Genomic DNA, 27,484 nt, shown 5'->3' with positions numbered 1-27,484 from the left:
AACTTTGGTGAGCTCCGGTGCGGGGTTCCTAGAAGGGATGATGAAGAGTCAATATGTGTGTCAGTATGTGTGATTAAATCATTGAGTAGGTCCTTCTTTAGGTTTTCGGTCTTCAGATTGAAGAAGGAGGCAAACTCTTCACAGTTGGGTAGTTAGCTTAAGTTAGATTGAGGGAGGTGAGGTGAATCCTTTGATTGTGTTTTGATTAGCTCGAAAAGTTTTTGGTCTAATTGATGAATGAAAAAGTCTGCTTTAGATCGTCTGATCTTTCTGTAGTAGGTGTTTCTCTTCCTTCTTAGCATCTTGAGGTGGTTGGCGGATGGAGCCGATCGCCATCTACGTTCAATTAGTCTTAAGGATCATCTGTCCTCATTGAGACTTCCATCATTCCAGGATTTTGAGTCTTTTATGGAGACTCTCTTTAGTTGAAGGGGGGCGACCTTGTTTAATATCATGTTCATGGAATTGAAGTAGTGGTTGGTGAGGTCTTGAACACCCGATAACCCTTCTGGGGGAAGAAGGATGTTGGAACTGGAGGTTGTGATTATGTTAGAAGCAATGTTTCTCATTGGGGAGCTGCACATACCTGACCAGGGGGGACGAGGGGAGTCCTTACCTGCTGCCGCCACCACCAGGAGTCCATTCACCGCAGAAACAGCGCCGCCGCCCCGGGACTCCAACTCCCGGCTGCCTCAGCGGCGGCGCTGCATTCCCACGCATACCAAGCGCCAGGAGGCGCCTACAAACAGCGCTCTGCTTCACTTCGCGGGACGCCGGGCGAAGCCCGGGCAAAGGGCGGGCCCTCTGTGGCCCTCAGAGGCACGAGGAGGACGGGACGGGCCACCCCACTTGGCCGTAACGAAGGAGGAGGTATAGAGACTTTAAATTTATCGTATTGTTTCGTTTTTGAGTTGCCTATTATCTTTTCTGGACTTCTGTTGTTTAATAATCATGTCTATCTGGGAGGATTTGAATGCCCTGTGTGGCATCAACTATCAACCAGAGTTATTAACCCCCCCTAAAAAGGGAAGAGACACAGACCAAATAAACTGCACCCCCCATGATGTACCTTTAGCCATCGAAAAAATCCTTCCTCAGGCCAACACACTGACACGGGGCTCTAACAGTAAAAGGAACCATGACGAGCCTAATAACGACCAAATGTGCTGTAGCCCCTCGTTATCCCCTAACCCAACCTTATTAATGACGGATAAGGTTGAGATTAGAACAAATGATTTTGTGTCGCCTCTCCAATTGACCCTATTGGCTCAAATCGAACGATTGTTAAACTCTGCATTATTACCGCTGGTCACTAAAATCAACGACCTGGGGGACAGGTTGTCCAGTATTGAAAAAACAGTAAATAGGATTCATCCATTATCTGAAAATATTGCCATACCTACATGTCCTACTCTCCTTACTAACCTCGAAAAGGCTAAGTCCGTCGAAAGCAGCAAAGTTCATTCTCTTGACTCTCTTCTTACCAAACCCACTCCTAGTGGCCGCATTGTTATTTCTAACCCTGTATATGTCCCTCACACAGCTCCTAGAATTATTCAAGAAAGAAGGCATCAAATAAATCTACCCCCTGAGGCCGCCCCATATGTGACTGTCCTCTCTGGGGTCTCTGCACTTAAACAGGGAAAACTTGAAACCCAACAGGACCTGCTGAACAAAACCATCTTTTGGCTCCAAAACAACAGACCGTTACCACCTACTCTAGATGGCGGAATCTTGAGCGTCAGGAGGGTGGGGTGGCTAGGCTTGTTGCCTAAAGATATCCCGGGGGACTTGATATTAATTAAATTCAAACACAGGAACATTGTCCCTTATTTGCGATCTTCCCAGCCCAAAATTGGAGATGGTCCCATTTGTATCTGGGACTTACATGACTTTTATCCTAGCCCCCAACCACTGGCTCAAAATACATGGTGAAAGGGGACTGTGTGTACTCTGTGTTATTATTCTGACAACTTGACTCGTTTTTAGCTTGAGTTTGTTTTAAATAGTTGGTCTTCTTTTAATTCTGTAATGAATTGTTGAGTTATTAATGTATGAAGACAAAGCTCCTCCTCAGCTCGCTCTGCGCTCGCAGACACCGCCTCCACGCCAGCAAAGAATGAGGACCGGACCAGCAGAGTCAGCAAGATGGTAATTTATTTTAAAACAACAACAGAACCAGCGACGCGTTTCGGGCCAAAAAGCCCTTGGTCACGCTGCAACATGTTTCAAATCATTATGCTATTTTATAGTTTAATGCAGTGATGTTGACACCACCCCCTGGTGGCGTCCACCATAATCACGTGGTAATAAACAGTGAAGACACACTATCGCCAATCTGCTTTTCCAAATACTGACATATGTACAAGAAATTATTGCTGGTTGAATCCAGAATAAATACTAATTCCTACAGATAATACAATTTATAAGTAAAAAATATTAAAAAGCATTCAATAGCAATTTCTGTTTATCAATTAGAAGTTCAAATGACATGTAAACCAATCCTGTGCAAATATGCCAATTCTTATATGTAGCAGCGAAAGTTATAAAGTGCATAGTCTGGAAAGTGCATAAGTGATAAAGATAAAATGAAGTGCAAAAGAGCTGCGGGAACATACTCCACTACCCATAGACCAGTAATGTGCAAATGTGCAATAACCAATGAAATGCAAGATTAAATTCATCAAACAATCCTGTTTTATACTAAATTCTCTTGAAGTGTTCCAGGTAGGTTATGACATTGTTGTCCAAGAAGCTAAAAATGACAATATGTATAAATTAGACCATATTTCATATATATACACACACACCCCCCCACCACCTTTATAAACCCACCCCCACAAATTACCAACAACAACATAAGATTATCATAAAGAAAACCCCACTGTTATAACGATCACATACAGAGAATCACCCCCAATTTAAACCCTAATATCTACACCTATGTACATATATACACACGCACACATATGGAGATATATGTGCGAACATACATAAATACACACATGCGGATATAAGTTCAGATCTACCCTATATATACAAAGATATATGTATCAATTCTATATATCTCCCCTTAATTATTCCATATATGTAGATGTTCAGCACAATGTCAATATATACAAACACTCAAATTATATCTTCATATTTCAATCACTATACACTCTAAAAATTGTCATATAACTGATTATCTAAAATTCTTGCAATAAGACCTGGAATAGAATTGTATGAATATACGTGAAAATTGGATGTAGATCATTATGTATAATAGTAAAGTGCATCATATACGTCACCATGAGGGAATATTGATTAAAATGTCCCTAGTTGTAAAGGCAGATCATGAGACAAGGAATACCCCCAACGCACGGTGCTTCTAATAGGGACCCTAACTAAAAGCACATATATTTTTGTTAAGGGGAAAAAAAGGGAGAAGGGAGGAAGGGGGGTGATGGTTTTTAAGGCAACCTATATTAATATGCAATTACAGAAAATGATGCATTTCCTCAATATTGTTAAGCCCGTTAGGCCAACGGCTGTCAAGTTCCAGTATGAATCTGGATTCCAATTTTCTGAGTTCTGCCTCACGGTCACCTCCTCTTCTAGATCTAGAAACTGCTCCAATCACAAAGTAACTGAGGCAGTTCAAATCTTTGTTGTGAACCCGCTTAAAATGTCGGGCGACCGGGTAAGAGGGATCACTATGGAGGATAGCCCGCAAGTGTTGTAATATTCGGACGTGCACCTGGAGCTTAGTGCTGCCAACATATCTAAGCCCACAGGTGCACGCCAGAACATACACGGCATGATCAGATTTGCAATTAAAGTTGCCATTAATGGTCTTGGCAACTGTGCTAAACGGGGTAGAATAGTGGGTGGTGGAAACCCCAAACTTGCAGGCCCTACAACTGGAACATTTGAAGAATCCCATATTCGGGCGTAGCCATGGAATTTTAGTTTTAAGTTCAGGCGCAGCTTTATCCAAATAACTGCCCGTGGTTTTAGCCCGTCTAAAAGTCACAGTGGGTGAGGAGGGTAATCTGGTATTTAGAATATGGTCACTGAGAACAACCGGCCAATGTTTGTTCAGTATAGACCTGATCTTCCTATCTTCCCTACTGAAAGTAGTAATGAGACGTGGGCACTCTGTTTGGGATGCTGAGTTCACAGATGGTTCAGTTGTAGAGGTAAACTCTGGAAAAAGACTCTCCCTAGATCTCGAAAGGGATTTAGTAACCGCTGCATTTAGTATCTGCTCAGAATAACCTCTGGCTCTCAATCTGCCCAAAAGTTCTGCTAAGCAGGCATCAAAGTCAGAGGGGGAACTGCAAATTCTCTTTAACCTGAGGATTTCCCCATAGGGGATTCCAGAGATTGTATGCCTAGGATGCATACTGGTTGCATGCAATGTAGCATTGCCTGCAGTTTGTTTCCGGTGGAGGGTAGTATTAAGAATTCCATTGGAGACATATACCTCAACATCCAAAAATTGAATACGATTTTTCTGGATGTGGGCCGTAAAGTTAAGATTCAGCGCATTGTCGTTGATATCATGAATAAACGACAATGCTTCTTCTTTGCTACCCTTCCAGACGATGAAGACATCATCAATGTACCTTAAAAAACACCTAACATGGATCTCCATCCATGCTTTGTGGCGTACTTTGAGGACCTGCTCCTCCCACCAACCAACGTGCAAGCACGCATAGCTGGGAGAGAAGCAGGCCCCCATCGCTACACCCCTTAGTTGCCTGTAGATCTCCTTGCCGAAGGAAAAGAAATTATTATTAAGGCACCATTTTATAAGGCCTACAATCACCTTATTATGTTCATAGTATTGGATGGGTCTGCCAGAAAGGTAGTGTTGTACAGCTGATAAACCATTAGCGTGATCTATGCTGGTGTACAGCGATTCAACATCAAGCGATATAAGCCACATGTCACTTTCCCATACTATACCAGTTATTTTGGTTAAGAAATCACTAGTATCACGGATAAAACTGGGGAGTTGTTTAACAAAGTCTTGGAGGAAAAAGTCAATGTACTCTCCCACTTTCTCCCCTGCACTGCCAATGGCAGACACAATTGGCCTGCCTGGAAGTGGTTGCACGGCCTTGTGTACCTTCGGAATGAGGTAAAGGGAAGGCAAGATGGGAAAATTGACATTCATAAATTTGTATTCCTCAGATGATATGAGTCCTTCCCTTTTCCATTGGCCTAAAGACTGGTATAGCTGAGATGTTGCTTTTTCGTATTCTTTTTGTGTACTTTTGGCATAACAAAGGGGGTCGTCAAGTTGGCGCATGGCTTCTGCGATGTAATCTTTTTTAGGCCAAATCACCAGGTTACCCCCCTTGTCCGATTTCTTGATCACTATATCAGGGTTGCTGTCAAGTTTCTTCATTAACTTATCATAGGCAATTTTTCTGTAAGTCTCTTTTTTGCATCGTTTGTTGTTGGTTTCGGTATACAGTTTCTTGATGTCATTTGTGACGCAGTCATGAAAAACGTCAATTGCGTCTTTTGGCATTAACGGTACGAATTTAGATTTGCTGTGGAAAGGACTCAAACCTGCTCCTTTGGGAAGGATGGGGACTTGTCTTAATATTATTAATGTATGTATATATTTTTTTTGTTGCTTTTATGGTTTTAAATTTAAAAACCGAATAAAGCTTATTTTGATTTGATTTGATTTGAAGTAGTGGTTGGTGAGGTCTTGAACACCCGATAACCCTTCTGGGGGAAGAAGGATGTTGGAACTAGAGGTTGTGATTATGTTAGAAGCAATGTTTCTCAGATCTCTCTTCCATACTTTAGATTTTGTGGGTTGAGCCAAATTAAGTTTCACTGTTTCATTGATGAAGAAGGTGATGATATGATGGTCGGACCAATCACATGGATGGATCGTATCTAGCTGAATGGAATCTGCTTTAGAGATGAGTGGGTCAAGGATGGCTCCTTTTTCATGTGTGGCGCAGTTGCAGATTTAAAAAGTATTCTAAAAATGTCACTTTTAGAAAGTTGCCATTTTTCTACCTCAGCCATGTGTGCCTTTCTGCCAGTGTCCAGGGTCACATGGCTGTTAATAGCTCTCCTACGGTGTGACGCATATTCTTTCCAAATGGGACAAAAAGGCCTTGGGTGTGGGGAAGAGTGTTCCTCACCTAAGCAGGATAGTCCATGGATTCTATTCAGCCCATCCTATGCTTCAAAGGGTAACCTGAGGGTTGTACTCAGCCCTTTCCTGACTTCTGAAGATGCCTGGCCTGCCACTGGTAAATGCAGCCTATACCTGGACCTGCCTTCTCTTTGTTTTCCTAGACAGATTACGGCCAGCCTCAGGGAAAAGGGAAGAACTGCCCAGAACCAGTTTAGGGTTAGACAAAGGTGGTGTCACTCCCTCCATTCCCCACACACATAAGCTGGCACCTGGTATGAAAGTGGCACCATCAGAACCTCTCATTAGAGCACTCCTGGACCTGTGTAGACTCAGAAAGATGACTGCCCTGCTGTCTGAAGCCTGTAGGTACCCTGGACCTGCTTGCCTTGAACCCAGGACCCCAGAAGTGACTCCAGGGGTCCATTGACAAACCTCCAGTTTGAGCTACAGGGAAGCTTCCAGAGGCCTTCTCCTTCAACTCTCTAGCTGACCAGTACCAACTGGACCTGCCTAAACCCTGCGAATGGCCTCTGCTAGCATGAGTCCTAAACCCCATGAGGTGCCCCCCGAGGGTCTTGGACCCTTGGCTGGTGTTAGAGTGTAGTCTTCCAACCTTGAAAACAGCAAGAGCTGGACTCCAAGAGAAAAAACTGTGGTTCTGGGCTTTTTGCATCCAAATGAACCGTCCTCAGTCTTCCATCAAACAATAGCAGGCTCCGTTGAGGCCAATGCAGGACTTGCTTCCGACTGCCAATGCGACCTTCCTGGATACAAACCCCAGTTTCCCACGAATGTGAAGTTCTGATTGTCAGCCAACTTTTTGTGACAACAATGACCACACTGCCAATGCCTGGGATATCAACAACTTACCATCATGATCCCCTCTCTGGATCCAGCTGCAGCCTGACAACCTTGTCCATGAGCGCTTCTTGAGCGAAAGTGGACTAATGGTAAACTTTCCACTGGGATAAACCTGGTCCCTGTATATGATCGTTGCTCCACTGCAGTCATTCTTAACTTTTGCCTTTGGCACAGTCCAGTGCAACCCCATCACCGTGATTTGTGCTTTATGTTTTCTACTGAAAACCTTAATAATTCATATCTCTGGTTCTATTAATTGGATTTTTGTTGTGGTGGTTTCTTTTTAATCCTAGTTTATACTTATTGGATTTTGTTGTGTTGGAGACATTTTATTTATTAAAATATTCTCCACTTTTCTGAATTTGGTTGGGATTTTTCTTGTGATGTTTTTAACTTTATTACTGTTTGAGTGCAGCACAAATACTTTACGCATTGCCTCTAAGTTAAACCTGACTGTTTTTCTGACAAATTTGCAGAGGGTCAAGCATGTTTACTTAGCGACTTTAGTGGTGCACTCTGACAAGGATTATGTTTATTATGTGAAGTGAAGCTCTAATCCCTCTCAACTAATAACCCAATTTCTCAAAATTAGAAACAAAAACATCCCTTCTTTAAATTCTACAAGTTTGAAAATAATTCAGTAAAGTTTAGTGAGTACTACCAGAAATCCTAAACTCAACATACTAAATGTATGAGGATGGTTGAGGGAAAAATCAAAGGGGTTATTGCAGGGGTCCAAGCAGTCCCGGCCCATGCAGGTAAGAGCAATGGGGTGGTTGAGCCGGGTGGGAGAGGGGAATTTCAATGGACGATGTGGGGGGGAAGTTAAATAAAGAATTAATTTTCTTTCGTCATCGTCTGTAGAAATCTCTTTTTCCTCCCCCTCTCCCGCCCCCCACCCCTCTGGCTGCACCGCTCTTACGCACAAGGGCCGCTGCTGGGTCCAAATAGTGTCTCCTTATTTCAACATGAGATGCAATACCCTGTGCCCAACAGAGATGCCATGGTCAGTCCATCAAAGAGGTTCTGAAGTTGAGATCTGTAACTGCCTGCCTCTGACAGCAATTCTGACTAATACAAGCCAAAATGTCTGGTGAGGTTAATGAATTTGTCAAAGCTGCTGGATTTTAGTATGTGCAGTTGAAGTACAAAAATTCCTGAATTTACAACATTGTTGGTGAAATTATTGATGGGGAGGCACCTGCTTTCATTAATTGGCATATTTTGAGATGTCCTGTAATATTACCTGAAACAAATTGTTAGCCATGAGTTAGCATGACAAATCAAAAATGAGCAAATCCACTAGTTTAGGCAATGAAAATCTTCCAAATGCACCCATGAAAAGATCTCCCTTTGTGTAAAAGAACTCTCACCAACTGTCAATACAGGGGTATGCTTCATCCTAGAGCTCTCCCTGATACAAACTGTATCAGGGGCATGCTTCTTACCTCAAATCTCGAGGGAGCACTAGCGTAATGGGTGGGGCTGGTCTTTATCTTTAATACGAAGCTGTATGGGAAGATTCGGATGTATGTCATCATAATGCATGCTTTTACTACGAATGCCTTTACAACGCAGGTTTTACAACGCAAGTCGTTACAATGACTTGCGTTGGGGGGGGCGCTGGATAGTGGAATAGTTTAATTTACTATTCCAACTCCAGTCCCCGTGGATAGTAGGAAAGGTTTTGGATAGTAAATTAAACTATTCCCTATCCTACAGTGCCCCCCAGTGCAATTCGTTGTAATGACTTTCGTTGTAAAACCTGCGTTGTAAAGGTACTGCGTAGTGAATGTTGCGTCGTAAAGGATGTTTCCCGAAGATTCAAATCAAGAGATGATGCCTTCCAGCTACAATTGCTCAAGCATCTCTTTTGTGGTCTGCATGTTTCAGTCATCTTCAAAGCCGAAGATGCAGACCCCAGTGGTGAAGAGTATTGCTTCAGACGTAACCAATTAAAGTTTTTTTATGAAACAACTGTTATATTTTTATTTTGCTACAACTATTATTATAATATTTTCTTCAGTTTCATCCCAATTATTTTCAGGGAGAAAAATGTAAGTACTCCCGAGGTTGAGCTTACACCTCCCTCTCCCAACCTGCCAAAATAAATTAACATACTGAGGAGCCATGGCTACTAGGTCAAGGGAGCCGCGGGTGTAAAACATCTGGGAACCACTGCCTTAACTCCTTTGTCCTGCTCTATGCAATAAGCATCAGCATAGATCATAACTGATTTAAAGGTACCCTAAAAAAATAGTAAGCATGACTATTAAACAAAAGTGAATGCAAAGCATTTGCAGCAAACAGAAAACAAGCACTTGCAAAGTCAACAGGTTTGACCCCGGTCATTTGTTTTGGAGGTCAGTTTTTATTGCATTTTTATTGCACCCATATGGCACCCAAAAAAAATCCATGCTGATTTCTAAATGTGGTCGCCATGTGCCTCCTATAACGACTGCAAATTAAAAAGATATAAAAAATTGCATACAATTTTAATGGGATTGTAAAGTGCTTCCTTACAAAGAAAGGTGTTTAGAAAACTTTTTTAGTTTTAGTGGACATCATAGAGAAAAATGATTTTTACTGATGCAAAGACAAATGTATTATTGGCTTTGAATTACTATCACATGAAGATATAGTACAAACGCACAAGGATGACAAAAAAGTGTACGAATAAAGCAGTATTCTAGCATTGAAGTGCACTTCATTTTAGGTGGATGTCCATGTGATCAAGCGAAACGCTATCACTCGCAGTGTAAGAGCGCCTGACTAAAATGGGCTGACCAACTGCCTTATGCGTATGCTGTGGTGAGCGAATCAAAATGTGAATGACAGTCAAAAAGACCAATAGATGACAAGGGGTTAACCAAGAGTAGGCCTGGGCGAAATGAAAATGATAATTTCAGGCATGTTGCGTTTCGCTGTAAAATTCACTACGAAAGCGCCATTTGTGATAACACATTTTACCACAAACGCACAGGAACAGCAGATTGTGAGCGGTTGTGGTTTGCAGTGCGTTTATCTTTGGCAGTATAGGGCAGATTTACAAGCCCCTTGCGCCACTTTTGCGTAATTTTTAACATGGGAAAAATGACGCAAAAGTGGCACAAGAGGCTTGTAAATCTGGCCCCATGTTTTTAGAGCGAAATGAGTTCTTACGTCAAAAATTATCAATTTCAAGTATTTACACGTAATTTACCGTAAATTACATGTAAGAAAATAGTATGAATAATTTGACACACCCCTAACTAAAAGCTCCTTTATGTATATATGTATGCAATATTTATTTATTTTTTTATTACGTGGCTGGCATTTAACTAATACAGACCTAAAAATAGCAAAACGTATATACTGAATGGGGTAAGTAAAGTACCTTGCCCCATTCGCACTTTGCTAGATCAAAAATCCCTGAATCTGTACAATGAATTACCGTTTCTCGTCAACAGATGGCAGCGTCCACCACAATTTGGGAACAGGTATCGAGCGCATTTACAATCACATCTATTATAAATAAAGAAACTCAAATCCGTAAACATGTCTGTGACGTGTAGATAAGCAACTGTTATGAACAGATCGAAACCTAACAGAGGCGTATTTAAAAATGTGATAGAAAACAGATGAAAGCTTAAAGTAAATGGTTGCAGGAAGGTTGAGGATGTATGCAATGCATAGCTTTAGTACAAGCTGCTAGCACTTACTACAAACATTTTGTCAAATAAAATGGACTGAGGAGAGCATGAAAATAAGCCAGGCTGCCATGACCTTGCGAAGCAATTCAATATATCTTAGCCCCTGCCCGTTTTCAGATGCTCTCTGCTCAAAAGAACACGTTGCTTCCATTTGGTAATGACCTTTCTGCAAGAGACTATCTAACTGCAAATGTTTGCATTTCGAATATTCCCCAGGTGTCAGACTAGATCCAGAAAAGTTTTCAATAGTACCTCTTCATACCTGAAGGTGGCAACAAGCGGCTACGCACTGCCGCCACTCTCTTCGTAAGTGATGTGCGGGCCTTTATAGGCGCTACTCCGGCGCACTGACGTCAGTTGCTTTCAAGAGTGGCCGCAAACCCAGACGTGGAGCCCCAACAACAAATTGATAGAGTAGTACACAGAATCCTAGACATGGGATCGTATTAAGGGGTAGAGTCCAATCACAGAACTGGGAGGGCGGATGAGGAATCTGTAGCTAGATAGTGTCTACCAGAAAGAGAGTTACTGAAGGTAAGTAACTTGTTCTTCTGACAGACGTCTAGCCGTGGATTCCTCACCTTCTGAATATAGACCAAAGCAGTACCTAATAGGAGGTTGGCTGTGAAAGGATCAATGCAGGATGCCATCAGGCCCAGCAGCCTCAGAGTCAACCTTGCTGAAATCAAAGACCGAGGCTGAAAGATGGGAAACAGTGGCTGAATGTTCTGGACATTCTTAACCCAGGGAAAAGGCGCAAAATAAAACCATGTCTAGCATGGCTCCAAAGAAGGGGAGCGTCTGAGAAGGAGTCAGTTGTGAATTCGGCAAATTTATAGCAAACCCCAAAGATGACAGGTTTACTGCAGTTTTGGAGTGGCTGACGACTGCCTGGGGCAAGACTGCCTCAACAGCCAGTCATCTAAGTAGGGGAAGACTGGCACCCGAGACCTCCAGAGACGCACTGCCACCACCGCCATCACCTTCGTGTGCACCTATGGGGCATTGGTGAGACCAAAGGGGAGCACAGTGAACTGAAAATGCTCCTCTCCCACCACAATTTGCAGGTACCACCAATGGGCCGGAAGGATGGGAATATGGCAATAGGCTTCCTGTAGTTTAAACACCACCATCCAGTCTCCAGGGTTGACAGCAGACAAGACCTGGGCCAGGAGTAGAATTTTACATTTCTCTTTCTGGAGGAAGGAGTTGAGAGGCCGGAGATCTAGAATAAGTTGAAATCCTCCATCCTTTTGGGCACCAGAAAGTACAGAAAGAACAAACATGTCCAACTTCTGGCGCTGAGACCCCTTTAGACAAAAGGGATTGCAGTTCCTGCCACAAAATGGAGAGATTGACCTATGTCAGTCGCTTGATGAACATTTGAAGGTGCAGCGTCGAATAAAGGAAAGGTAGAACAATCTGCAGAACCCACCTATTCGATGTGATTGCTTGCAAATACGAACAAAATCGGTGGATTCTGCCTCCGACCGGGTGGTTGTGACCCCGAGTGGGTACACTAATGAGGTTTGGTGGGTGAGACTGTGAAGGGGCAGTGGACTTAGAGGCACTCCAAACTTAGGGGTGGTGGGCACCATGGTCTCTCCCACAAAACTTCTGGGATCCCTGCCTGGTGGGACAAGGTGCAAAAAGAATGGACAAAATGCTGAGCAATGTTATAAATTCACCCAAGTACAGGGATCTGGATCTAAATCCATTGTTGTTTTGCTCCCCATGCCATTCTATTTTAGACCCAACCTTATGCAAATCAGTCTTGACCCTATTCCCCATGGAAACAGTCCAGCCCAAGCTGCCTGGCCAGGTCCACTCTGGACTGGAAACAAGCATCCTAGGACCAGTTTCATGGTAACATCCCTCACCAGCCAGGCTAGCTTGACTCAAGTGACATGGAGAGCACAGGACCCACGTATGGGAATACCTGTCCCACTCGGGATGACAAATGTAAAAAAAAAATAATTGATGGACAGAATGCTGAACAATGTCATACATTCACCCCAGTACAGACACATGTGCCTAAATTCATCATTCTTTTGCTCCCCATTCCATTCCAGTTTAGACCCAGCCATATGCAAATCAGAATTGACCCTATTCCCCATGAGAACAGTCCAGCCCAAACTGCCAGGCCAGGTCCTCCCTGGACTGGAAACAAACATCCTAGGAACGGTTTCGCGGTATCACCCCTTATCTGCTAGGTTAGCTTGGCTCCAGGGACATGGAGACCAAGCGACACATGTCTGGGCATATCCGTCCCGCTTGGGTTGACAAATGCACAATAACAATTGATGGACAGAATGCTGAACAATGTCATACATTCACCCCAGTACAGAGATCTGGGCCTAAATCCACTGTGTTTTGCTCCCCGTGCCATTCCAGTTTAGACCCAGCCATTTGCAAATCAGCCTTGAGCCTGTTCCCCATGGGAACAGTCCAGGCCGAACTGCAAGGCTAGGTCCTCTCTGGACTGGAAACAAGCATCCTAGGACTGGTTTTGCGGAATCACCTTATATCTGCTAGGCTAGTTTGGCTCCAGAGGCATGGTGCACACTGGACACATGTCTGGACATATCCGTCCCAGTCGGGGTGACAAATGCAAAAATAACAATTGATGGACAGAATGCTGAACAATGTCATACATTCACCTCAATACAGAGATCTGGTCTAAATCCACAGTGCCTTGCTCCCCATGCCATTCCAGTTTAGACCCAACCATATGCAAGTGAGTATTGACTCACCCCGAACTGCCACCCCAGGTCCTCCCTGGACTGGACACATGCATCTTAGGACCGATTTCAGGGTATCACCCCTCATCAGCCAGGCTAGCTTGGCTCCAATAGAAAAAACAACAAGGGGTTGGCTTAAGCGCAGCAAGGCGAGTCCAAAATCTGAATAAACAAAGCAAAATGCCAATACTGCACTGTTATTTGACCATCAATTCAAGCGACAATGAATGAAACAATTGCCCTCCCAAAACCACTCTTTCAGTTTGAATTTAATCAAAAAACCTTTATTTGCATCTATCTGAAACCATTTATTTTCATATTTCCACAATCTTTGTTGGAATTTCTCTCAATTACAAAACAATATGATCTGATTTTCTTTTTTCTTTTTTCTGAGCCCCTTTAAGAATTGAAATTCGCATTCATTCTCTAAAAAACAAACTTTATATACAACATATATACCGTGTCAGAATCATACACCTATTGCAATATTCCTCACATCCATCCATGCATTCTCACACCATAAAAACAAACAATGCCCACACTGGGATAGCTTCACAAAGCCCTATTTCTGGTGTAGCACTCTCAATTCAATATTGTATACACAAAAACTAGTAAGCTTGGAATGCAAGGCCATCTATACAGTGAAACAAAATTCAAACTTTAGTAACAAAATAAATCAATACAGAAACACAGTGGTCTACACGTTTCGAATCTCCCACGATAGGGGGATTCTCCTCAGGACCAACATTTTTCTGAAAGACAAAACACAAAGACTTTCTTACTTCATGTAATCTATAAAACACCTCCATCATCTGTCCCACTCTCTCAGCATTTGCATCTTACCTTGTTGTCTGGAAAAGGAAGAACCATGTCAGAATCTGTAAACATAGAAGCTCTGGTCAAGACTGCTCTTAATATTGGTCTTTTATTGTGAAAGCAGGAAATATAGTGCATTTCTTACTTGGTTGAAATCAATGCAAGGCACCATTTACTGTGTTTCTTAGACCAATCTGTATTGATTCATTATGTTACTAAAGTTTGAATTTTGTTTCACTGTATAGATGGCCTTGTATTCCAAGCTTACTAGTTTTTATGTATACAATATTGAATTTAGAGTGCTACACCAGAAATAGGGTTTTGTGAAGAGTCCAGCCCAAACTGCCTGGCAAGGTCCTCCCTGAACTGGAAACAAGCATCCTAGGACCGGTTTCATGGTATCACCCCCTCAGCAGCCAGTCTAGCTTGCCTCCAGTGGCATGGAGAGCACGGGACCCACGTCTGATGATACCCGTCCCACTCAGGTGACAAATGCAAAAAGGACAGTTGATGAACAGAATGCTGAACAATGTCATACATTCACACCAGAAAAGAGATCTGGGCCTAAATCTATAGTTTTTTTGCTCCCTATTCCATTTCAGTTTAGACCACGCCATATGCAAATCAGTCTTGACCCTGTTACCCTTGGGAACAGTCCAGCCCAAACTGCCAGGCCAGGTCCTCTCTGGACTGGAAGCAAGTATCCTAGGACCAGGTTTAGGTTATCACCCCTCATCAGCAAGGCTAACTTGACTCCAATGGCATGGGTAAGACGGGACCGATGACTAGCCAGACCCGTCCCACTTGGGGTGACAACGTCAAAAAAACAATTGATGGACAGAAAGCTAAACAATGTCATGCATTCACCCCAGTACAGAGATGTGAGCCTACATCCATAGGTTTTTTGCTCCCCATTCCATTCCAGTTTAGACCCAGCCATATGGAAATCAAACTTGACCCTGTTCCCATGGGAACGGCCCAGCCCAAACTGCCACGCCAGGTCCACCCTGGACAGGAAACAAGCATCCTAGGACCGGTCTTGGGGTATCACCCCATATCTGCTAGGCTAGCTTGGCTCCAGGGGTACGGAGAACACTGGACATACGTCTGGGCATATCAGTCCCACTCGGGGTGACAAATGCAAAAATAACAATTGATGAACAGAATGCTGAACAATGACATACATTCACCCCAGTACAGAGATCTGGGCCTAAATCCATAGTTTTTTTTGCCACCCATGCCATTTCAGTTTAGACCCAACTATATGCAAATCAGTCTTGACCCTGTTCCCCATGGGAACAGTCCAGCCTAACTGCCAGGCCAGGTCCTCACAGTAGTGGAAACAAGCATCCAAGGACCGGTTTCGGGGTATCACCCCTTATCAGCCAGGCTTGCTTGACTCCAGTGGCATGGAGAGCAGGGGGCCCATGTCTGGGCATACACGTCTCACTCGGGGTGACAAAGTAAAAAAATACAATTGATGGACAGAATGCTGAACAATATCATACATTCACCCCAGTACAGAGATCTGGGCCTAAATCCATCTTTTTATTTGCTCCCCATTCCATTCCAGTTTAGACCCAGCCATATGCAAATCAGTCTTGACCCTGTTCCCCTTGGGAACAGTCCAGCCCAAACTGCCAGGCCAGGTCCTCCCTGGACTGGAAACAAGCATCCTAGGACTGTTTCAGGGTTTCACCCCTCATCAGCAAGGCTAACTTGACTCCAATGACATGGAGAGCACGGGACCCACATCTGGGCATACTCACACAACTTGGGGTGACATCGTCAAAAAAACAATTGATGGACAGAATACTGAACAATGTCATACATTCACCCCAGTACAGAGATCTGGGCCTATATCCATAGGTTTTTTGCACCCCATTCCATTCCAGTTTAGACCCAGCCATATGGAAATCAGACTTGACTCTGTTCCCCATGGGAACGGTCCAGCCTGAACTGCCAGGCAAGGTTCCACCCTGGACTGGAAACAAACATCCTAGGACCCGTCTTGCGGTATCACCCTATATCTGCTAGGCTAGCTTGGCTCCAGGGGGATGGAGAACACTGGACACACGTCTGGGAATATCCGTCCCGCTCAGAGTGACAAATGCAAAAATAACAATTGATGGACAGAATGCTGAACAATGTCATACACTAACCCTATTACAGCGCTCTTGGCATAAATTCACTGTGTTTTAAACCCTATGCCATACCAGTTTTAAACCCAGCAATTGCAAATCAGACTAGACCCTGTTCCTGATGGTAACAGTCCAGCCCGAACTGCCAGGGCAGGTCTTCCCTGGACTGGAAACAAGCATCCTAGGACTGGTTTTGTGGTATCACCCCACATCTGCTAGGCGAACTTGGCTCCAGTAGCAAGGAGAACAGGGACACACGTTTTGGCATATCCGTCCCACTCGGAGTGACAAATGCAAAAAGAAAAGTTGATGGACCGAATGCTGAACAATGTCATACATTCACCCCAGTAGAGAGGTCTGGGCCTAAATCCATTGTGTTTTGCTCTCCATGCAATTCCAGTTTAGACCCAGCCATATGCAAATCAGTCTTGACCTTGTTCCCCAGGGGTACAGTCCAGCCAGAACTGCCAGGCCAGGTCCTCCCTGGATTGGAAACATGCATCCTAAGACCGGTTTTGGGATATCACCCCTTCTCAGCCAGGCTAGCTTGACTCCAGTGGCATGGAGAGCACGGGACCCACGTCTGGGCATACCCGTCCCACTCTGGTTGAGAAATGCAAAAAAAATAATTGATGGACAAAATGCTGAACAATGTCATACATTCACCCCAGTACAGAGATCTGGATCTAAATCCATCGTTGTTTTGCTCCCCATGCCAATCCAGTTTAGAGCTAGCCATATGCATATCAGTCTTGACCCTGTTCCCCATGGGTATAGCCCAACCCGAACTGCCAGGCCAGGTCCTCCCTGGATTGGAAACAAGCATCCTAGGACCGGTTTTGGGGTATCACCCCTCATCAACTAGGCTAGCTTGACTCCAGTGGCATGGAGAGCACAGAACGCACGTCTGGGCATACCCATCTGAACTGCGCTTCATAAATATTCTAGCATAACAAATTGTGGTGAAGATACAGTTCTGCCTGCACACATTGCTATGTTAGCATAAGTGAGTTTGTTGCTCAAACTCCATTTGCTGCTTTTGCACACAACACTAAATGTCTCACTTTTTATCAAGTCAAAGTCCTTGCTTTCCTTCACACGAGAACGGTCTGTTTTTCACATCTCTAGACTCACACTGTGACCTCAAGTCTTCATAAAGTGTTCAAGGTTATAAAACACAATGTATGCTGTTGATGCAGGGTGATTGGCCCATGCTCTAGACACAACATTCACACAGCTGCTCATTTCTGAAACTCAGTGCTTTTTACTATTGCACTGCATGCTTTAGAGAGGCATCTTTGGGAGAACATCGTTTGATCGACGAAGAGCTGTGCTGATCTGGGATGTGATTCACTTCACCTGATCTTGGAGATATGGGGTTCCCCGTTTTAGCCTAGAGATCTTCTATTATTATAATACATAGCTCCATAGCGCCAGGGCACTTTCGGGTATTAGTTAGCGCTTAATAAATACAAATAACATAACATAACATATCAAGGGAGGGTGGTACACAAGGCACTGTAGACCTGGTTCCACTATCATTATAATATGATTTCTCCTTTTGTATTTTATCGAATTGTAACAATTCTGATTGTATTGATTTTATGCATCTTCTTACTTATGGTAGCAAAGATGCTGCATCTTAGAGCACGTAGTTGAAATAAACATTTTAAACTATATTGTGTCTCTGATTACTTTCGTTGTGGACATTTATGAGAATAATAACCAAAAAGTGTTCTTGATTTCCACTATTCCTGAGAGGTTCCTAGGTCGCTTGTTCTGGGTTGACTAATCATTGATAGCTTCGCTGTAGTACGGAGAACGAATGAGACACTGAGGCTAGTCAGATTGGGGTTCTGGGCACTGAAGTGGGTTTTTTTTTACACTACAATACACAAAGGTCCTGGTTTCCCACGCATAGTTCTGTGCATGAGCAGAATCCCCGCAACATGGTGCACCTAACGTTTGGTCTTATATTTGAGACACTTAATTAGTTCTTATATTTGTCCACAATACCCTCACTGCTGTTTCTGCATAACGTGTGACGGATTAACCTACCTATATGAATGTGTTATAGGTTCTTTCAAGCTTGAGATTTATTTAAAGGTTAACGTTTTGAATTACTATCCTTTTTGTGCTACAATAAATATTAAAAAAATTCTTCTCTGTCATTATGGGTGATATTGATATAGCTCAGCATAGTCGTGCAGCGCTCTGGCATCATCTGACGCAACTTGGAGTGCCTGGCGATGGTATGTCAGTAATCTTTTTGGCGAGTGCTGATGCAGCATTCCCCTTTGAGCTTTTCTACTCTTGGGTGACGTTTCCTGCAGTTAATGCGGATGATGATACATTTCATACATATACTCCCACTGTGATACCTGTGAACTATACTCTGTATAGGACACAAGAGATTCCGATTTCGGCATGGCAGCATCATATTTGGTTTAATGGCGCCCTCCCCCACACCCTAACTCCAGTTCAGTTAGGTCCCTTGTCTTTTCCTGGGGCCACTTGGCCAGTCTTAGCCGGGTTCACACCACATCCACGTTATCTTAATGTCCCGGCTGACGATTTGCATCAACTTTATACCTCCTTAGTTGGGGTACATAGAGCTTTAGTACAATACGTTTCTCGCAACATCCCAGTGGGGGTACCTGGAGTTGCGCCGCAACCAGGTGGACCGGCCGGGATGACAATTAGTCCCGTCATGGTTAATTCGGTAAAGGGCAAGCGCCCCCAGATTAAGGATGATATGCTTTATTGGTTTGCCGAGAAATGTGACCAATTGTAAGCAGTATTTCCTAATACAACACCTGTGGAAAAACACAGGATCCTCACAATTAGTTTGCAGAAAGACTTAGTGCCAGAGGTAACAGATTGTGAGAATTGGGGTAAAGTATTTGCAGCAATATATGCGAAGTGCTTCGGCACTCCGTCTATGACTGTCCTGCATTGATCAAGCGTGTTCAGGATGAGAACGGTCCAGAGGCAGCTGTCGAGTTGGGAATGAGGCTTGTCGGACTGTTAGACGTAGTTGCTAAGCTCATCCTTTCGCATGTGAAGGGAGATGCAGTTAACTTTCAGGTGTCTAATGCTCTGTGCGTGGTACCCGACAATGAGACACCCCGCGCATAACCAAAAATTATTATGGAGGCTTTTAAGAACATTGGCCGCAATAGTTTGGGTGTTAAGCCTTTTGCTAAATCGGCAGTTCAGTCGCAACTTCAGATGGCGAAGTCTGCAAAAGACGACCGACCAAAATTTCCAAAACTGAATTGGAAAAATAAAAAACAGGGGAAGCAGCAACAGAAACAAGGGTCGCGTCCTGCTTCACAGATACCTGTGTCTACTGAGCGCACTTATGAATTGCTAAGCGCTCCCTGTGCATAATAGTATTAATAACCGAATATACATTTTGGGCCATCAATAAGGATCGGCATGCTAAAGGGGCACATTTAAAGAAGACTAAAGGGTTGTGGCACTTGCTTCGCATATCTTGATTCATACAGAGTCAATTGTTTACAATTATGAAACATTTACAGGAGTGTGCACATTATTGGGGGCCACCTAATACATAATATTCCTTAGGAGGTGCATGTTAAAGGTCACATTTAAAGCAAAAAGCTCATTATGGCTGTGGCATCGCATAATGTGATTCATACATAGGGTCTGAAGTCCATTGTCAGGTGTTAACAGATATAGCACAACCAATTATTCTACATAGTGTGAAATGCATGTGTTCCACTCATCAAGAGTGTTGAGTCCTCTCTCAATGGTTTTGCAATTATAAATCCATTTGCATTCCAAAGGATTCAGTGTGTTTTGTTGGTTGGGAGACCTACTCAAACCACAAGAGAAGAAACCATTAACTAGGATTACTTGTGTCACTACATTCAGCACAGTTAGCAACAAACTGTCCAAGTTAATAAAAAGACATTGGTCAGTGCTGGGCCCATTGTAGCTCAACACAGGAACCCCACCGTTCTCATTCAAGAGAGGGCGCAACCTAAAAGATCACCTAGTGAGGGCGTCCACTGTGACTAACAAGAACAACACGATTCAGGCATGTTTCAATCTACCACCTATTCTTGGGCATTATAAATGTAATCACTGCATGGCATGTGACTTCACAACCAATACCAAAGTATTTGAATATGACAATTGTAAACATGTGTTAAAATCATTCACCAACTGCAATTCTAAAAACGTAATCTACTGCATTGAATGCCCCAGTAAGCTACTCTACATTGGCCAGACAACCCAGCAGATTAAAACCCAGATCTCCCAACACAGAAGCAGAATCCGCTGCAAGGTTGTCACAGCACCACTTGTGGAAGATTTTCTCGAACATGGACACTCAGAAAACTATCTAACGTGGCAGGTGATAGACAAGCTGCTGCCCAGCACAAGGGGCGGCAACCAACAAACCACACTGAATCGTTTGGAATGCAAATGGATTTATAACTGTAAAACCATTGAGAGAGGACTCATCACTCATGATGTGTGGAACACATGCATTTGACACTATGTAAAATAATTGGTTGTGCTATATCTGTTAACACCCGACGATGGACTTCAGACCCTATGTATGAATCATGTTATGCAAAGCCACAGCCATAATGAGCTTTTTTCTTTAAATGTGACCTCTAAAATGCGCCTCCTAATGAATACTGTGTATTAGGTGGCCCCCAATAATGTGCACACTATCTCCGGTAAATGTTTTAGAATTGTAAACAATTGGCTCTGTATGAATCAAGATATGCGAAGCAAGTGCCACACCCTTTAGTCTGCTTTAAATGCGCCCCTTTACATGCCGACCCTTATTGATGGCCCAAATTATATATTAGGTTGTTAATACTATTATGCACAGGGAACGCTTAGCATAGCATATGTGCATATGACCGATAGAAATCACCCCTTGCTCATCCCTTCTCTATATGGACTCCAGAGTCATCGCCCATGCACTGAATATTGAGCATGCGCAGGAAAAATACTGTCTATCTGGTTTTGCCTGACCAGCTTTACCGGGTGCCCTCACAGCGCATGCACGGGAAACACGTCCCCTGCGCATGCGCCACCGTAACAGGAAGTGAATTAAACACTGCCTAACGCTACTCGGCTTCCTCTAACCAAGCAACAGACGAGTAAAGCGAGGAAAGGCAGGATACTAATCATGGCCGCGGACCGCGCGATTAAGTAAGTGTACTCTGCCCCATGCGAGATAATGCTCGACTCTCCCTGCCTTCTAAGTTCGTTTTTCCACTTTTTCCCAGCTCCCGGCAGGACTCCGTGTGGCACATTGGTAATTGTATTGTGCTCCTAATTAATACTCACTTTTATGGTAAACGCTCGTGAAGCTGTTGAGTGTGCCTAAATTATGTTTTTTAATCACAAGTCGAGGCGCTCAGCAAGATCCCCTTAATTAACCCGACCACCATGGAAATAATTACCTTGAATCACAAGTAAGCACTGTAGAGACTTTTAAGCCTGATAATTGTCTCCAGTAAAAATACGTAATCAAGAGAGAGAGAGAGGACCAGATAGCTAGTCCTTATCCCCGGGGTTATATATGATTTAATCAAAAAGGGACTAGCTCGTGATTTATAGTAACAAAGAGTAAAGACTCAAGTATGTTTCGTCATGGGGTGGGAACACCTGGTGAGTGTGTTCATAAAGCCCTCACCCACCAACCTAGTTGGTGGCATGCTTCATCATCGGGCCCACCCAGTGACACCTAGCGTGTCCCGGGTGTGCTTCGACGCCTGATTACAGCGGAGCTGGTATATTGCTGAGTGTGCAGTGAAGGGTGTTAAGGAAGTGATGTTAAAACGGCTTGGCGGGGGTCCCAGTACCCGAGGGTAAATTAGACTTTAATACCTGGGCCTCCGTCAGCGGTTAAAAATAAGGCAGTTGGATGTTAGAGGCGAGTTACAATCTCCCACGTCCGATGGGTCAACATGTTTCAGCCAGAGCCTTATGTATATGCTGGCTTTCTTCAGGACCTAAATTAAAAAGTGAGTGTAATTAAACTAGTGGGTGTGTGATTCAGACTATGTGTCTACACGCCCTAAAGTGTTCATCTATGTGTGAGAGGGGGGATTCCCTTCTCAAGAACACCTGTACATGTAACATATATGGAAAAAGACAAAACATACAGGAAAAAAGAGAGTCACTTGGATGCATGGCATTTATACACATCTAGTAGCCGTCACTACAGCGGTTGGGGTGTAGGCTATAGGCGGCTACGGTGTAATGGTATTGGTGGTACCATTAGGTGAGAATCGCACATACAATTCGGGAGTGGAGTGGCTAAAACACGGAAATCACATATACAGTGCATATGTGTAGAGCGGCGCAAGAACTCATTCTTACGCTAGTTTTAGCAGGGTCGGGCCTCAAGGTTGAGAGGTGGCAGGGGGTTGACCCTAAGGGGGAATAAAATGTTTGACCACACCGATTGGGGAGACCTGTAGGGAAGAAAGATAGCGCTTACCAGAGGTAGTGGCGGTTGTTTCTCATACTCACAGCTTTTCTGGGCAGAGCCTGCTCTGGACCTGTAGTGCCTCCTTCGCATACCGGTAAGGAATGGCTGTTTTCGCTGGGTGTTAAATACTATGGTTAATTGGATAACCATGTGCACCTGCAAGTTGGAGGTAAGAGTAGAAAGACTCGGGGGGCGGAGCTAGCCGGCGTCGATGGCGGACGCGTGAGCCCTCGGCTCCTCGCAAAGCTCCAGAATTATCCTGCTTAAATATCCTTAATGAGCTCGCTTTGGCTATAACTGGCTAGGGACTATCGGCTGGCACCCCGGGCGGCTTTTGAAGGTCCCGTCGACTGGGTACGGAGCGCAAATTCCTATACATCCTGGTGCGTAGTGACTGGGGACTTGCTCGGAGCGGACTAGGCCGTGAGCAGCGGACTATCCTAGTAAGGAGGCCGGGCGACGTCACTGTACGTGCGGCCACAACGTTGGCGATCACCGCACGCTGTGCGAGCAGGGTCATATCTGGCACGGGCACTGGTTGGTGAAGCCCTCTACCTTCCTACACGGCGCTGCCCTGGTGAGTGAGGGACTGGAGAAGCGGTGGAGCAGCGGAGCACCTACACTGCGGAGCCTTACCACGTGGTGCGGCGACACCGGACCCAGCGTAGCTGCCTTGCTCGCCTGCACAGACCACGGGAGATTTCGCCTTCTGCGGAGAGACTGAGCATTGGGAACGATTGAACAGGACTGGCTCCCGATTGGCACTGAGCCGCTCTGGGGACTGCTGGCGGTGAGGCGCTGTCGGCCATTGTAGCCGCCATTTTCTTCGCCTCGGCCAACTGACTGCAAGCGCCGAGGTTCCGGGTGCGGAGGTGGATTCCTGCTCGGCCTGTGCGGCGCACTTCCAGGCACGGTCTTGCCACGAGCTGTGCATACGATGGGGAAAAATGACGCGGCCCAGGGGAAGCTCTCCTTTGAACGGCGCCGTCCGAAAGGTTCGGAGGCTTCGGCACCGGTCTCATCACCGAGGGGCGCTGCAGCAGCGCCGACCCAGGCTCCGACGGAGCTCAAGGACATGTTGGCAGCCATGGAGAAAGGGATTCAGGACAGTATTGCTGCGGTGGGCACCAAAATAGACGCTCTGTCGTACAGAATGGACCGTATGGCAGAGCGCGTGGACAAACATGCGGAGCGCCTTGACATGGCGGAGCGTCGCCTCACGGAGGCGGAGGAAGCCCAGATGGTATGGGACAAGGAGCGCAAGCAATTCGACAGACTCCTGACCGTCATCAAGGACAAGACGGAGGATCTGGAAGCACGTTCCCGCAGATCCAACCTACGAATTACGGGAGTGGCGGAATCCACGCAAACGGGGAACATGGAACTGTATGTGGAGAAACTCCTGAAAGCACTCCTGGGAGAGGAAGTTTTTTCCCCCATGTTCATCGTGGAACGCGCCCACCGCACGCTAGGCCCGCAGCCCCAGCCTGGCTTGCCACCTCGCCCCATAATCGCGAAATTGCTCAACTACCGCGATCGCGACACGGCCCTGAGGGTGGCGCGTGAGAAGGGCAATCTCCAACATGAGGGCATGAATATCTCCCTCTACCCGGACTTTACAGCCAAAGTGCAAGAGGAACGGCGTCGGTTCGCGCCGTACAAGAAGCAACTCAGAGCGCTAGACCTGGACTATGCCATGTTGTACCCCGCCAAGCTTCGGATCAACACTGGGGGGAAGTCGTACTTCTTCACGGACCCGAAGGAACTGCACAAGTCCCTTAAAAACTGGATGCGGGAGAGGAAAGAGAACCGGAGTAGCCGGGAGGACGAGGAGGAGGTATCCCTGGCGGAACAGGACTGAAAGGCGACAGAGGATGGGATCGACCCTACCCATGTGGACCAGGTCACGGTCCCGGACATTGGGGACACCCCGACCTAGAGATTGCTCCTGATCCACGCAGTTGGGACGGACAACCTGGTTACCTTATGGTGCTGGTAAGGGGGTATGTACCACGCGGCGATGTGCACTGCGCCGGGGTAGTTGGACACCGGGGTGCTGAGTGACACTTTTAATTCGGCCTTGGGCACTGACATTTGCATGGAGCTGAGGGGGAGCAGAACTTGCAAACTTTTGACACAGTTAGGGGTGCTCTGCATTGGTGCGCTCTGCCCCCGAGCTTTTGGTTGGTTTTTTTTTTGGTTCACTGTGAGGTGGGTGTAGGACTATTTGACACCACACTGATCGGGGATTCATGAGGGGGGTGTGTGGGTTCTGTCTGGCCAGGTTGGGGGAGGTCGGCTGTGGGTGGGTCACTGTTCTTGGGGTGGGTAACGTTCTTGGGGAGGGGAGAGGGGTTGTTTGGTTGGGGTTGGTGGTGGGGTTTGCCGATGATGTGTGTGTACTGACATGCCTTGCTGTTCTTGTCTGCGAGTGCCGAAACTCGAGCCTGGGTGGGGGTGTCCCACTGAGTCCAGCTTTATCCTATTCCTTGGTTCACGCTTTGATCTCACCTGACAATGGCTGATACCACACCGATTTTGCATGCACATGCCCGCAATGGGCTGAATTTAATGACGTGGAATGTGCGGGGACTGAATGACTTCCGCAAGGTGCGGAAGGTTCTCCACTACCTTCACAGACACCATGTTGACGTAGCTCTACTGCAGGAGACACACCTACCACTCTCCAGCAGAATGTTCGGGTACAGGGGGCTCTCGGGGAACACTGTGGCGGCGGGCTACACGACACATGCCCGAGGGGTGTTAATTTGGGTTAACCCGAAGTCACAGCTGCAGCTCACTCCGGTACACTCGGATCCGGACGGTAGATTTGTACTGGCGAGATGTGTGGGTAAGGGGTTGGACATGCTGCTGGTGAACGTCTACGGCCCGAACTATGACCTCCCTGAATTCTACAAGACCCTGGCAGCTATTGCAAGAACACATACACAGCCTTGGGTACTCTGGGGCGGGGACTTTAACTTTGTGTTTGATCCGTCGCTAGACCGCTCTGCGGGCCCTGTCCGCAGGCCTGTTGCCTCGGCTATGTCCATGGCAGCTGAGATGGTCAAGTCTGACTTATTGGACGTCTGGAGGGAAAAACGTCCGAGGGCGGGTGGGTTTACGCACTACTCTGCATTCCACGATATCCATACTAGGATAGATTACTGGCTGGCAACTCCCCTGGTCCTAAATAATATACACACATGCACAGTCCTCCCTCGCACGCTTTCTGATCACGCTCCTATCCTCCTCCACCTCACAACTCCCAGGAAGGGGATCCCTGCCTTCACATGGCGGTTCCCGCCTTTTGCACTGCTAGATGGGGCCTTCAGGGGGGAGCTGGCGGAGGCCATAGAACAGTTCTTTACTGAAAATGTAGGCACAGTGGAGGATTTCTTCACTGTGTGGGAGGCATTCAAGGTGTACATCAGGGGGGTGGCCATATCGAAACATTCTGGTGTGTTGAAATCCATACGTAGGGACCTCACCACCCTGGAGGCGAAGATGGCTGCTCTGGAGGCGGAACAGCTACGGTCGGGCTGCACGACCGGAGCCGGAGCCCTGTCCCAACTCCTGACTGAGTTTCAAGCGCTAGCGGATAGAGAGGTCCTTCATATGGGCAAATACGCCACGGCGAGGCAATATGGGGAGGGTGAGAGGCCTGGAGCGCTCCTCGCACGTATGGCTCGTAACACCAGACGGCCACTGGTAGTGGAGGGCCTGAAGACTCCGGAAGGGGACACGGTGACGGACGAGGAGCAGATCCTCCAAACATTCAGGAGTTACTATGCGGAACTATACCGTACGAAAACTCGGGGTGTGGAGGGTGAGATGGAGGACTACCTAGACCATTTAGCCATGCCGTTCCTCAAGGATTCGGACAGGGAATTCTTAATGGCGCCCTTCCAACAGGATGAGATATTAGAGGCGCTGGCGAGCATGCGCTCATGTAGCGCGCCGGGTTCGGACGGCCTTACGGTCGAGTTCTATAAGACATTTAAGGACCTACTGTTGCCACACTTTATCACATTGTTTGATGCCATATGCGAGAACGGGGAAATGCCGACCACCATGCGCGAGGCGCTGCTTATCACCATCCCCAAGCCCGGTAAACCCCCCGATCTCTGCGGCTCGTACAGGCCCCTTAGTCTACTAAATGTGGACGCCAAAATCTATGCAAAAGTACTAGCTACTCGTCTGGCCCTATTGGTACCTGGACTGGTCGCCCCGGAGCAGTCCGGGTTTGTCCCAAGCAGGAATCTGACCTATAATATCAGAACAGTGTTGGGCGTGATGCAGCATATAAAACAGGAGAACAGCGCATTGGCGATATTTTTAGATATGGAGAAGGCGTTCGACTCGGTCGAATGGCCCTTCCTGGTACGGGTGTTGCGCAAGTTGGGGCTGGGCGAACAGTTCCTTCAGCAGGTTGGTGCGCTGTACCATCGTCCCTTCGCTAGGCTCCGCATGGGAGACAGGGTAACGGACCCGATAGACATAAGCAGAGGCACCCGGCAGGGCTGCCCTTTGTCGCCGCTACTCTACGCTCTGGTGGCGGAACCCCTGGCGTGCGCCATGCGGGAGTACCA

Source organism: Lissotriton helveticus, chromosome 1_1, assembly GCF_964261635.1.
Source record: "Lissotriton helveticus chromosome 1_1, aLisHel1.1, whole genome shotgun sequence".
Lineage (NCBI taxonomy): Eukaryota > Metazoa > Chordata > Amphibia > Caudata > Salamandridae > Lissotriton > Lissotriton helveticus.
Note: the sequence above shows the minus strand (reverse complement) of the source record.